The 12,381-nt window shown below is 37.7% G+C and overlaps 1 protein-coding gene across 3 annotated transcripts in view; it reads right to left on the reverse strand.

Annotated features, from left to right (window-relative positions):
- Nucleotides 1-12,381, reverse strand: part of KLHL32 (kelch like family member 32) — a 126,825-nt gene that overhangs the window by 112,148 nt on the left and 2,296 nt on the right. The window contains exon 2 of one of the 3 annotated variants that reach the window (XM_039390826.1): nt 5,910-6,002. The exons of the other annotated variants lie outside the window; for them this stretch is intronic. The gene's annotated coding sequence lies outside the window, so the exon portion shown is untranslated. The remainder of the gene's footprint in view (nt 1-5,909; nt 6,003-12,381) is intronic. 3 annotated transcript variants of the gene reach the window in all.

The following is a 12,381-nucleotide window of genomic DNA, read 5'->3' on the forward strand; positions in this document are numbered from 1 at the left end:
CCATGGAAAGGGACCTGGGGGTCCTGGTTGATGGCAAGTTGAAGATGAGTCAGCAGTGCCCTGGCAGCCAGGAGGGCTAACCATGTCCTGGGGGGCATCAGGCAAAGCATTACCAGCTCGTCAAGGGAGGGGATTGTCCCGCTCTGCTCTGCACTGGTGTGGCCTCACCTGGAATACTGTGTGCAGTTTTGGGCACCACAATATAAGAAAGATATTAAGCTATTAGAGTGTCCACAGGAGGGCAATGAAAATGATGAAGGGCCTTGAAGGGAAGCCCTGTGAGGAGCGGCTGAGGTCACTTGGTCTGTTCAGTCTGCAGAAGAGGTGACTGAGGGAAGACCTCATTGCAGTTTTCAACTTCCTCACAAGGGGAAGAGGAGGGACAGGCACTGATCTCTTCTCTGTGGTGACCAGTGACAGGACCTAAGGGAATGGCCTGAAATTGTGTCAGTGGAGGTTTAAGCTGAATATTAGAAAAAGGTTCTTCATCCAGGCACTGGTACACGCTCTCCAGAGAAGTGGTCATAGCACCAACCTGCCAGAGTTCAAGAAGCGTTTGGACAACACTCTCAGGTACATGGTGCAACTCTTGGGGATGTTCCTGTGCAGGGCTAATGGTTGGAGTTGATGATCCTTATGAGTTTCTTCCAACTCAGCATATCCTTTGATTTTGTGATTTGAGAAAGCTAAATGGTGCAAAGTAGAAAAAAAAAAGGCTGTAGGAGCATTTCTTTGTTTCTAAAACAACTTTTATATTTTTTAAAATTATAAGGGCAATAATTACCTTGTTAAAAGTCACTAAATGCTACAAATAGCTACTTATAATTCAAGTTAAAAAATTGCTTCTTCTATAACTTAATGGGCACAAATTAACACAAGTGAAATTCCTGCTAAACACCAGAAAATACTTTTTACTCTGACAATGGTTAAACATCAGAACAGATTTCCCAGAGAGGTTGTGGAGTCTTCCTTCTTAGCGATATTCAGAACACCTCTGGACACCTTCCTGGACAACCTGCTCTATGCTGAGTCTGCTTAAATAGGGAGGTTTGACTTAATTATCTCAAGAGGTCCTTTCCAACCTAGACAATTCTGTGTTTTGTGTGATTCTCTGTGGTACAGCTGAGAAGACTATGAATGTACTATATGCATGCAAGAGCATATTAGTCCCACATGTCCTATTTATTCTACATTCCGATCTTCTTGAAGATATTTTATCTTATAAAAGGAAACAGAAGGGGCAAAAAAGGGAAAATTCTATCAAAACCAGAGCAAATGCACATGCTCCACATCTCTCTTAGGTGTCCCACTAGGGCATATTTATAAGTTTCAGTCTTTCCATTTATTGGAACCACCTAAGAATCCTTTTAACTCCTGTCTAGAATGATACCAATCCAAAGCAAATGTACTGCAGCATTAAACACTTATTTCATCATAAACAAATAGTCTTTCTTTTTTTTTTAAGAGTAGGAAAACTCAGTAGCAATTCTGGTGCAACTACCATTTATATGAAGTTTGATGATTATTTCACTTGATAAAGAAAAGTAATACTTTGTAAGCTATACATGCATGTACTGATTTTTATTTTTCCAATTAAACTCAATTAAGACTTAAATTCAGATGATAATATACAGAAATTTACTGTCATTTCAGACCCACTACAGTATCTGAGACATCTTCCTGGGGAGATGAGAGAGATGACATGGAACACACAGGACATCCAGTCTCTTCCAGATCAGCATCTCAAATTGCACTAGACATCCATGTTCCAGCGAGTAAGTTGAGCCATGAATGACTCCTGATAAAGAGCAAAAATATTTTATGTAACTAAGTTTCAGTGAGGATATTTTCAAAAATTTTCTCACAGTATTCTACTATTTATTTGAGGTCAAACCTTGCTATTTTCAAATTCATCAAGGTCTTCAATGAGAATTAGACTAAATTCATAGTTTAACAGCCTACATTTCTGTGTATCTTTTTGTCACAGCTTGCTAGTAGAAACGCCTCTGCATGTTCAAAAAAAAAAAAAAATTAGGGACATATTATTGCTAGATCATTTCTACAGATGCAGCTAGGCAAATTAAGAGATGCCTAGCTATTGGCAAGCAGTTCTCCAAGGGTACACAACTGTACAGCATTTCCAGTAGTGAAGAAAGAAGAAATTAAATCTTTAAAACAAACCACTCGTATTTTAATGATCTTCTTGCAATAAAAGGAAAGGAGCTCCTTACACAACGGGAGGTAACTTATCAAACTTTGCCCAGACACCCAGGATTCTGGTACAGGGCTTTGAGTTTGGATGGGAAAAGCTGTAAAAGGCACTCAAGCAACAAACAAGTCATAGCAGGCACTCAAGCAACAAACGAGTCATAGCTAAGCAAACTGGGGATAGGTGCCATCCCTGGAAGAGAAGCACTTCACTCAGCACCAAATCAATGGTGATGAACGTAAAGCCAACTAGGACAGCAACTGCACCTCCCGATGGGCATGTTTTCAGACAGGATTCCTAGAGGCCATGGTAGACATCGTCAAAACTACAGTGCCAGGTAGAGAAGGAAATCAAAACCAAAGCAAACCATGAATTACCAAAGGGACAACAGTGGCCTATTACTATTACTACCATTTCACAGAAAACAATGAAGATTTTCCTGGGTATGGTAACAACAAAACTCTACAAGAGAGCCCTGAAGAGATTTTTTCCCCAAAATCTTTTCTTCATGGACACACGTAAGGTCAAAATAGTACCTTCATTCCTAAAAGTGTTATTGAAGTACTTGGAGAAGTCAAAGCTCTAACTAAAATTGAAAGATCCACAATCTTTTTAGCAGTTCAAAGCACAGAGTAAGAAGACTTGTATTACACAGGGGTTTTTTTCTTTCATTTAGATGTTGGCTGGTTTGGGATTTTTTGATAGTGGAAAAGAGTTTACATCAAATAAGTTATTTGACTAGATCTTATGCTGTTAATTGCCTTAACTGTGCACTTTGCCTACAAGATCTCACATTAGCATTTTTAATTATTTAAAACACATTAAATATTGCTGGTACCAGCATGATCTGAGATTAACTTCTTAATAATCACTCTTGTTTGAGGGCAAAGCATTTGATTCCAGCTGCTATGACCTTTCAAACATGCAAAAGCAACATTTGCTGACATAAAAGGGACAATCCACTTAGTAAAGGAATGATGATCAAATTAAGCTGCGTATGCCCAACAAAACAATACTATTTTATACTAGACACTTCATAACATTTAATAAAGTTAATTTGCTTAGGAAAAGTGTGAATTGCTGTATTTTACTATATTAGTCTGATTTATAAGCTGTATCACAACACTTTCACATTTTCCTTTACTCCAGTTATTTTTTTCATTAGTTTAGATTCCTAGCTTCTAACCCACATGGAACTACCTAGGTTGCTTCTATATTTGGACCACAGCAAATAATACGATCTAAAAATATCCCTGTTAATACATGTCTAGAAGAATCAATGGGACAACATCACCACTAAAATCAACCAACCTTCTAAATCAAAATTTGACACAGATTGATTTAGGAAGGAAAATGCTAATTCAGTCTCTAACATAGGGAATAGTTTTGTTGCAATCACAGGTAAGCAGTGATCAAAAAATAAACACATTTTAAGGTACAAAAAAGCCAAAATAAAGCAGTCACGGTGGTTTCCTTCCCTGTCACCAAATGTATCTCCTGGAATCAAACTGTACCTGAAGCTCTCACTTCACAAAAAAAAAAAAAAGGAATAAAGTTTAGAGGTCTGAAGTTTACCAGGAGAAGATTGAAAACATAATCTAACACCACGCTTTTGACTTCTAATGGAAAGTGTCTGAATTTATGTGATTGCCAATGTCTGGGAATTGACTTTTAGGGTTTGAATGCTTGAGACTGACAATGCTAAAATTAAAAGCCACTCAGTGGTATAAAAACTCATCAATGTATTGAGCTGGGAACAGAGACACAGTGACACAAAGAATGCTAACCAGCAAAAAGATGGCCTGAAGCACCCATCCATCTCCCTTCAATGACCAAGTGTAAGAATACTGCAGATAGATCCAAGGACTAAGAGGATAATTAAATTGCGTTCACTTTCTCTTTACCAAATGGCACATACAGGAAGTTGAATTTGAGTCAGAGAATTTGCAAGGGACAGACTGCTCCTCACCTTGCCAATAAATCAAGCAGTTGTATTGTACATGATCCATCACCCTAAGCACAGACTCATTGATTCTTTTCCATCTTTGGACAGTAACATACCTAATGCAGCCAAGAAGTGTAGGACCGCATCCAGATGACCTGAGTCACTGTAACCAAGCAAAGAGTTGACTTCTTGCTTTGGCCAGGTTTATTCATTTACACTACAGTCACCTCTACCTAATCAGGAGACAACTGTTCTCCAATAAATAAATAAATAATGCAAGAATAGGTCTGAAAGATCTTTCCCATCTTGCAGCGCTTCAAGTCATAGATCTCACAGCATTATCAGCCAGTGAGCGGAGGGAAGCTGCTACATCATCACTAGGACTTGGTTTCGCAGCTTGCTCTCAGGCAACTCTTGACTATATTTGAAAAACAAATGTAAGTTTTTACCTCTACATTTATACTAATTCCAAGATAATTAAAGAAAGGCTCTTCCCACCCACTTCCAGAAGAGAAAGAGCACAAACTGCAGACTAACTAGAACTAAAAGGTATTTATGAAATTCCTTCAGCAAGTGCCACTGGCAATACAAACTTTCTCACAGATGACTTGAAATCTTATGCAGCAATAATATTAGGACTCCATTATTTCCCCAATTTACTATTATGTAAACATGGTCTTCAAAGTCTATTTCTCAGAGAGAGAATAAAATTTCTGAATCTGGATTGGAATTTATCAATTGGCAATTCCTAAAAGATCACCACCGGGCCTGCTTTCAACACAGCCCAATGCAGAGACTTGCAGACATACAAGTAGTTTCTCAACATGTTATTCACACAAAATTTTACACTAACAATACTGCTTCTACGTGTTTTGCTACTTTGTTCAGAGCTAAGTGGGTACCTCTACACAGTCAGTCAACTTGTATGACCTAATGATATGTTTATATGGAAGGTTTCATCCCTTCTGTAAAATATTATATTTCTTCTTCCTACCATCACAGTCACAAAAACATTTGAGCTACTAATACTATCTTCTAGCCTACTTGGTTCCAGTGGAACCGTGTAACCAAGAGATTCTCCATGAAGACCCTAAGAGTGCTGAAGACAGGTTTCCGCTCTACGCAGGAAATAACGAAGAAAAAGGTTCAGCTTTAGCCATGATTTTTATTACCACCTTATCAGCTCCATTTCTAGGCTGAGTCTACCTTTATCTTTTAAGGTTAGAGCCTTTCTTTGGGACACTGCTGTGGTTGCATTAAAACCACAAAAAAGTTGCAAAGAAGTCAGTATGAGTTATCAGCTACTCAGATACTCAGACACTCAGACACTGCCCAATCACAAAAACTATATATCAGTATAAAGTAAAAATAGAACATTGATTTGGGGATTTGGTGCCATTTAACAATAACTACTTTAAAAAAAAAAAAAAAACAAAATTCATCCTTCAGCTGCACAACTGGAAATGCTCTGCTTATCTGAGTATTGACTGCCTATCACTTTATACAGTAATGCTAGACTGAACAAATGCTAAGAACACACAGTAATATGGAAAATTACTTCCATGTAGTAGGTAACACTCTCATTAAGTACTAAAAGAAGAGCCTTCCTTGTAGAAAAAGTTTTGTTAAAGAATTTTTGAAAGGATTCTTTCCTTTAGCTAAATACAACATTTTAAGTGACTGCAAGATTGTTAATGCTCAGAAATACGTAGAAAATGTTCTTGGAAATATCTTGGGGAGATACAAAAGACTCACAGCAGCACTGAATGCAGTAGTTGGTTTTCACTCTTGTCTGAGTCTGGATTTGGTTAAAATCATTGCCTTTCTTTTCCTGAGATCTTCTAAAGACTGAAAAGAGGAAAACATGAAATGCTACTGAAATTTATCCCAGGTTCACAAACAATGTTTTTCAGTATTTGAAAATTACTTGCTTCTTTGGTTCACAGTCTCTTCTGCCTTTGTAAACCATGAATAGCAGCCCATCTTTTATTTGTTTTCAGTTTCTCACAGAACCAGTTTGTTATGACTGCTCTCTCCTACACAAAAGCTGATCAGGGTTTCCAAACACCCTTCTGTTTATTTACGGCAAGCTGCAGTGTAAACATTTGCTTACTACATTTTAGTGCAAGAATTTGGTAAATAAAACCACTGATTTAACACCTTTTACCCCCTATTATATGAAAAAAGAAGTAAGTACTTATAGTCAACGTGCCTTTCTCTAGTCTACATATATTTGCTACAGGGCAAAGCAAGTTCCTCTTCTTTCAAGACAGAATGTGTACAAGTTCAGCAGCAGTGCTGGTTTCTACACTTCCTTCTCTTGCCTGACCTGGTTTAAAGGTATAAGAGAGAATTCTGTGGGGTGTCTTTTTAATTTTTAGCGGACGTTGGTTTATTTTATTGGTTTGGTTTTTTTTTTACTTAAAGCTTTAAGAGACATGCTGGTGATCCAATCCACAGTACACTTCCACAAACAGTGATGCCAGCAAAACACAAGAGCTATAAGCTGCAGAAGGAGGGCAGATAGATTATGAGTACCTAAAGCCATTATTGCTGCAGAACGTCTTGTGTCAAAACATGATAGAAAGGTGAGGAGAGACTGATCCACAACTTGCACTTAGCTGAAAACTATCTATCCAGACAAAGTGCACAAGGTGTCATAAACCCATTAGACGAAACTTTCTGATAAAGTCTGTTTCTTCTGACAGTTTTCAAATGTATCAGAGATGAACAGGTGGAAAATAATTCTGAGAAGAGATAGAGGGGTGCTTTTGTCCCTTCAAATAGAAGATTCTGAATTTACAGCTCAAGATTTTCTTCAACCTTTCCCCATCCTCCTTAGTCTGAGACACAACTTTTATTTGGAGAAAAACTGTTGTTTCAAGGAAAAATGCCTAAAATTAAGACTTTAAATAATTTTTAATCTCTGACCTTTAATTAGGAGCAAAAACTGAATTAGAAAAGGAACAGATAAGTGTTTGGACTTCTGCAACTTCTTCAGGTCTAAGCAAAAGAAACATTTCTGTTTGGCAGTCTTGCACTTTCTTCTTCCTTCCCAGACTATACCATCTAGCTGAGAAAACAAAACAGAAAACCACCAACAAATGACAACCGCCCCCAAACAAACAACGAAACCCCACCTTTCCCTCTTATATCTTTAGATCACCATAGCCATACTACCACTTTTTTTTTTCCTTCTCCCTTCAGGTGTTCAAAGCTTGCTCTGGTTTGCTATGATCTTGGTGATCTCCCTCACTACCCAGGGCAAAGAATAAATACGTCAGGAACTAAAGACACAGCATATGAAAATTCATTCCTTGGGTTTCCAACAACAATTCTCAATATTCACAGTGCACAGGCCAGTGATAGGATAAAATCTAGAAACAATGTCTAATTCACTGAAGCAATCTATGCCATTGAAGAAGCTTCAAGTCCCCTTCCCCTGTATGCCCCATGCTCTGCCACAAATTATTGCCCCAGAGGACAAGTGACACTCATGTTACCACCATCCCATTGGCATGATGGTACAAACCTACACTGACATCCCATGACAGTGCCTACAATCATGTAAAATGCAGGCACTTGTTCTACTCCCCCAGCTCTGTTATACGAGCAGAGGGAGGTATTTACAGCTTAAACTGCCACAAATCACAACTGACAAGGTTTAGTTACTGGAACCTCAATTCTCTTCACTTATCTTGCAACACCACTAAAAATCAATCCAAGTCCATAGTGCACAAATTAGTTCTAATTAGTTCATTAAATTCAAACAGCCTGTCTAGCAGCTTTCCCACCTTTAAGGTAAGAGTTGCACTATGCCAGATTTGAAATCCTGGGGAAACGTGAACAGCCGCAAGGAGTATAAACTATGCCAGTTTTGTGTATGACTTGTTTTCATCTGCTGCCATTTGCATCCGAAGAAGTGAAGCATGGAATCTGACTCCATTACACATGATAGACCTGATTAAAAGGTCTTAAAGAAAATGAACAGGCCTTAAAAGAAAAAAAAAAAAAAATTAAAAATGAAATTGCATGCTTCAAACTGAATATGTACTTCAGGGTCCAGGAGAGCTTCCTGTGTTACATGGCCAGCCCTGGTTACAGAAACCTTTTGGAACTGACTTGCTCTCTAATGCTGACTTCCTATTTCTGTTCCACCTCAACTCATAGTTATCTTCCCTAAGTAAGCAAGCAAAACACATCCAGTCCTCCTATTTACCTCTCAGCAAAACCTATGTTTTTGCACCTCTGCAATTCTGTTTGGAAGATGGATCCCATACATGAAAATAAACAGACAAGACTTCACAGTCGCATCACCATCGTTCCATTTCCTATGCACTTTCTCAACAAGCAAATACAGCAGCAGCATTTGTATGCAATAGTCACCCCACAATCCAAGAGATCCCGAGTGTACTTTAATGTAACCTCACTGAGGATGGGAAGCTCAGCGCAGCAGGGGTATGGCACACTCTCCAATGCATTCTGCAGTGCTGATGCACTAAGACCCTGCCAGAAAGGAGTTCTGTTCCTTCCTGTTTGTTTGCCTCAGTTTTCTACCGAAAGAGAAAAAGGAAGAAAAGGAAGTTCAGCTAAGGAATATACCAAACCCACAAAACAGGTACTGTTATCCCCACTAAAGAAGTTAGTACTTCAGTTAAGCCTTTAGCTCCAGACATCTATTTTGATCTCCACAGTTCACTAAAGTCAAAGTCCCAGTTCTGTTCTGAAAAACATCACCTCAGTTCTTTCTTTTTTTGTTGTTTTATGCAACTAAAATATAGGCCACTGACTGAAAGGGAGCTTTCAAAACGAAATATAACAAAGAAGAGAGGAAAACCACAGATGTATCCCTTCAAGTGGAGAAACTTACGATGGTCTATTACTGCTTTAAAGACATAATTTAAAAATCTGTATTAGATCAGGAAAAATATTATTCAAGCCATGCTCTTCTTATAAATGTACCTGTTGGAAAAAAAATATTAATACCAATTTCAGAGAATTTAAAAAATAAACCTGGGAAGAATACATTCCACGTAACCTGATGACCTGAAAAACAACAGGTTTTTCTCTCTTCTGTCTTGATAAGCCAGGTAGAGGTACAGTTTAGCTTATAAAGGGCAGTAGCCCTTTTACTTTATTTAACCTGAAGTGAAACCTGATGGAAAATGTTTCAGACATAATAAGGCCATAAGCTTGCTCACATCCTCTTCAAAATTTCTTATTCATCTAAGCCATGCTGTTTTCACTTAAGCAATCATTTAAAAAAACCCCAAACATATGAGACAGAAATCAAGTCTTATCAACATTGCAGAAATGGCCCTCAAATTACTTTTGGATATGACACCTTCAAAAGCCCCCTGTCATCCAAACTAGTGATGCTAAGAATTTTTTTCAAGCAGTTTCTTACTGAAGGGTAGAATGAAAGGCTATTCTGGAGGCACAAGGGGTTGGAAAATTTGAAGATGTTAAAGTTCAGGCTATCAGGGGAAAAATACATTATCTTAAGATGCATTCTATGTAGTCATAGCATTCAGGAAAAACCAACAATAAATTAGGCTGTAGCATTACAACATCTATACAGTCAAAACCCACCACTATACATATCATTCCTGTCAGGAAAAATAAAGACAGATGGTTGCAGCAAAAGCCAGTCTTCAGAACAACCATAACCTTCAAGTACTGATGAATCAAAATATTTACAATATTTATCCCCCTAAAAAGCTCATTCCCTATAATTACAGCTCTTCTAAACTGCTGCAGCATATTGCTACAGAAATTTTGGCAGAAAATATTCTCAATTTACATAACTGTTCAGAGTAGTCACCTAACTTAGGGAAAAATTATGCATTCCCACGTATTATTGACGTTCGGAAGACTCTGATTTATTTTACTCATAACTGTTTAAATATTTTATTGCTTTCTCATCACAGAGGAATCTCCAACTGCTGATATCAAAGTCAGTAGCTTCAAACAGGCATCAGTGTGACTGGAATTTGCATGGCATTCACTACTGGAATTTCACTTTTTGAAATTACATCTTTCATTTCTCAAGACAAAGGAGAAACGTATTTCGAAGGCTTAGAAATGTACGTAGGTGTATAGACCCCCTACTACTACCCCAGTTCCCACAAGGTATCTGCCCATTGAGTGACTTAGCTGCCCCCGACAGCATGAACCACAAAACATATTCTAGTTCAGGTACCTTGTCTGTTCAAAACTTCTTCCCTAGAAAAGAAGTCAAACATTGCAGGTCCACAGCAAGTCTGGTAATGGACTTCAGAGTCAAATCTAAGCTATTTCCTAGTTTTTCCACAGTTAAAAGTGCAACTAAAACACAAGTCTGATAAAATCTTGACAAAACATTTTTGCAATCCCACTCGGCCAGGTTACTCAGTAGTTAATAGCCCAAAGATCAATAGCCCACAAAAGATGGAAATGGCAAAAGACTGTGGCCTAGAACCCAGACCTGCCAGAACCTGCTACAGCTCTTTTCTGGCATACATTAGACATTTCCCTTTCTATAAAAATCAGGCAGATTCAGGATGGCTGGTCCACATGGGAGCAGCCAGAACCAGGAGTTTCAAAGATCTCCTGGTATCCCAGTTTAAGCTGCCAAACGCCAACATCATTGCTTCACTTTCTTCTCTTGAAACTACCTCCTAGAGTTGCCTCTTGTCCCTGGAATTTCTTCAGACTTAGTAGGAATGTCCCTCAAAAAATGCTCTCCTAAGTGTGTTTCTTCTAAAATTGAAGAAACTGTTCAAAGCCAAAAACTCAGGGGTAAAACCCACACATGAGCCAAAATGTTTTAACAAAAATTTATTAAAAAAATTGTGTACAAGATCCTGTGAAAAATTTCAACTTATTACTTATTTTTAGTAATCAGAATTTGACAGTAAAATTTCAGAAATCTCTTGGAAATAAAAGCATCCCATTTACAAGCACACACTATTGCAATGCAGTATGCATACAGAATGACAGAAGAGCAGACCTCATTTTATCTCGTAAGTGACCAAAAGGTCAATTAAGTCAGAACAGAAAGAAGCGAAGATTTAGAAATCACTACGTCAAGGATCCTATGTCTTTCACTATCAAGTATAAATGTCAGATAATTCAAGAAATTGAGGAGATATACCACCACTACCAGTTAGTAATTTTTTGTGGGGAACAGTTAAAAATTAAAAATCAGGTTTTTAAAAATTTACTAATTGCTCGGGAAAATCTCTGTAATTTTAAGCCTTTTGGCACTTCTTCCCTATCTCCAAAGAAGAAAGATACAAAAATTTGAACACAAGATTCCCCTACGCTCCCTGCAATCAATTCTTGAGTAATTGAAGTCCTCAGAGCACAGAATACACTGGCAAGTACCATATGAAAATCTTAGATGGATGAGAAATATGAAGGATAATTTCTTTACAATAAAAGAATTAAAATGAGACAACTATGCGGTTACAGTAGGAAAGCATAATTACAGCGGATGATATTTTTGTTTGGCCAGTTTTTCCTGATAACTCTGTCAACTGTTCTCACCCAAGTGATTAAATTAATTTCATTTTTCATTTAATCCAATTCCCATTTCTAGTTCAATTTATAATCATCACTTCCCCATACTAGTGTGGCACTAAATTACTGTCATTCTTGGCCATTAAGTTAATCATATTCCAGTCAGCAGAGATGATCAAAAACACCACAGTAGTGCCATGAATTTCTTATTGAATACATTCCTTTTTGCTACATTGTAGAAGCTGATCATCAGTGTCAGAAGCTACGTTATATCAATTTCTGACTTTTCAGGCAGAAGCAACACCTTCTGAATCAAAAATAGAGATAACAAAAAAGTCTTTTTTTTTTTTTTTTTAATGAACACAGCATTTTCTCTGGTCAAATCACGCTTACTTTACTATGTAAGTACCCACTGAAGAAATGACCCATACAAGCATAAATGTCCATCTGCTACTGATCTTCCAACCATACTTCTCCTTACTGTAAACTCAAAATGTACTGCTCCTCTGAATAAAAAGAGAGGAAAAAAAAAAACACTTTCCTTGATGTTACTCAAATTTCTTTTTATGTTCAAGCTCAAATGCTGAGTCAAATTCACTTGCATGTTTAGCAACGCACAGACTTTTAACAGGTGTTTCCATCTCAATCACAGTTGTTCATGTCCTTCGTACAGAGAAGAAGAATGGAAGAAAGACTAAAATTCCACTAGAAAATCCCAGGGAAT

The sequence above is a fragment of the Pipra filicauda genome, unplaced genomic scaffold (assembly GCF_003945595.2).
Source record: "Pipra filicauda isolate LSUMZ 115617 unplaced genomic scaffold, ASM394559v2 scaffold128_size5466820_pilon, whole genome shotgun sequence".
NCBI classification, from domain to species: Eukaryota; Metazoa; Chordata; class Aves; order Passeriformes; family Pipridae; genus Pipra; species Pipra filicauda.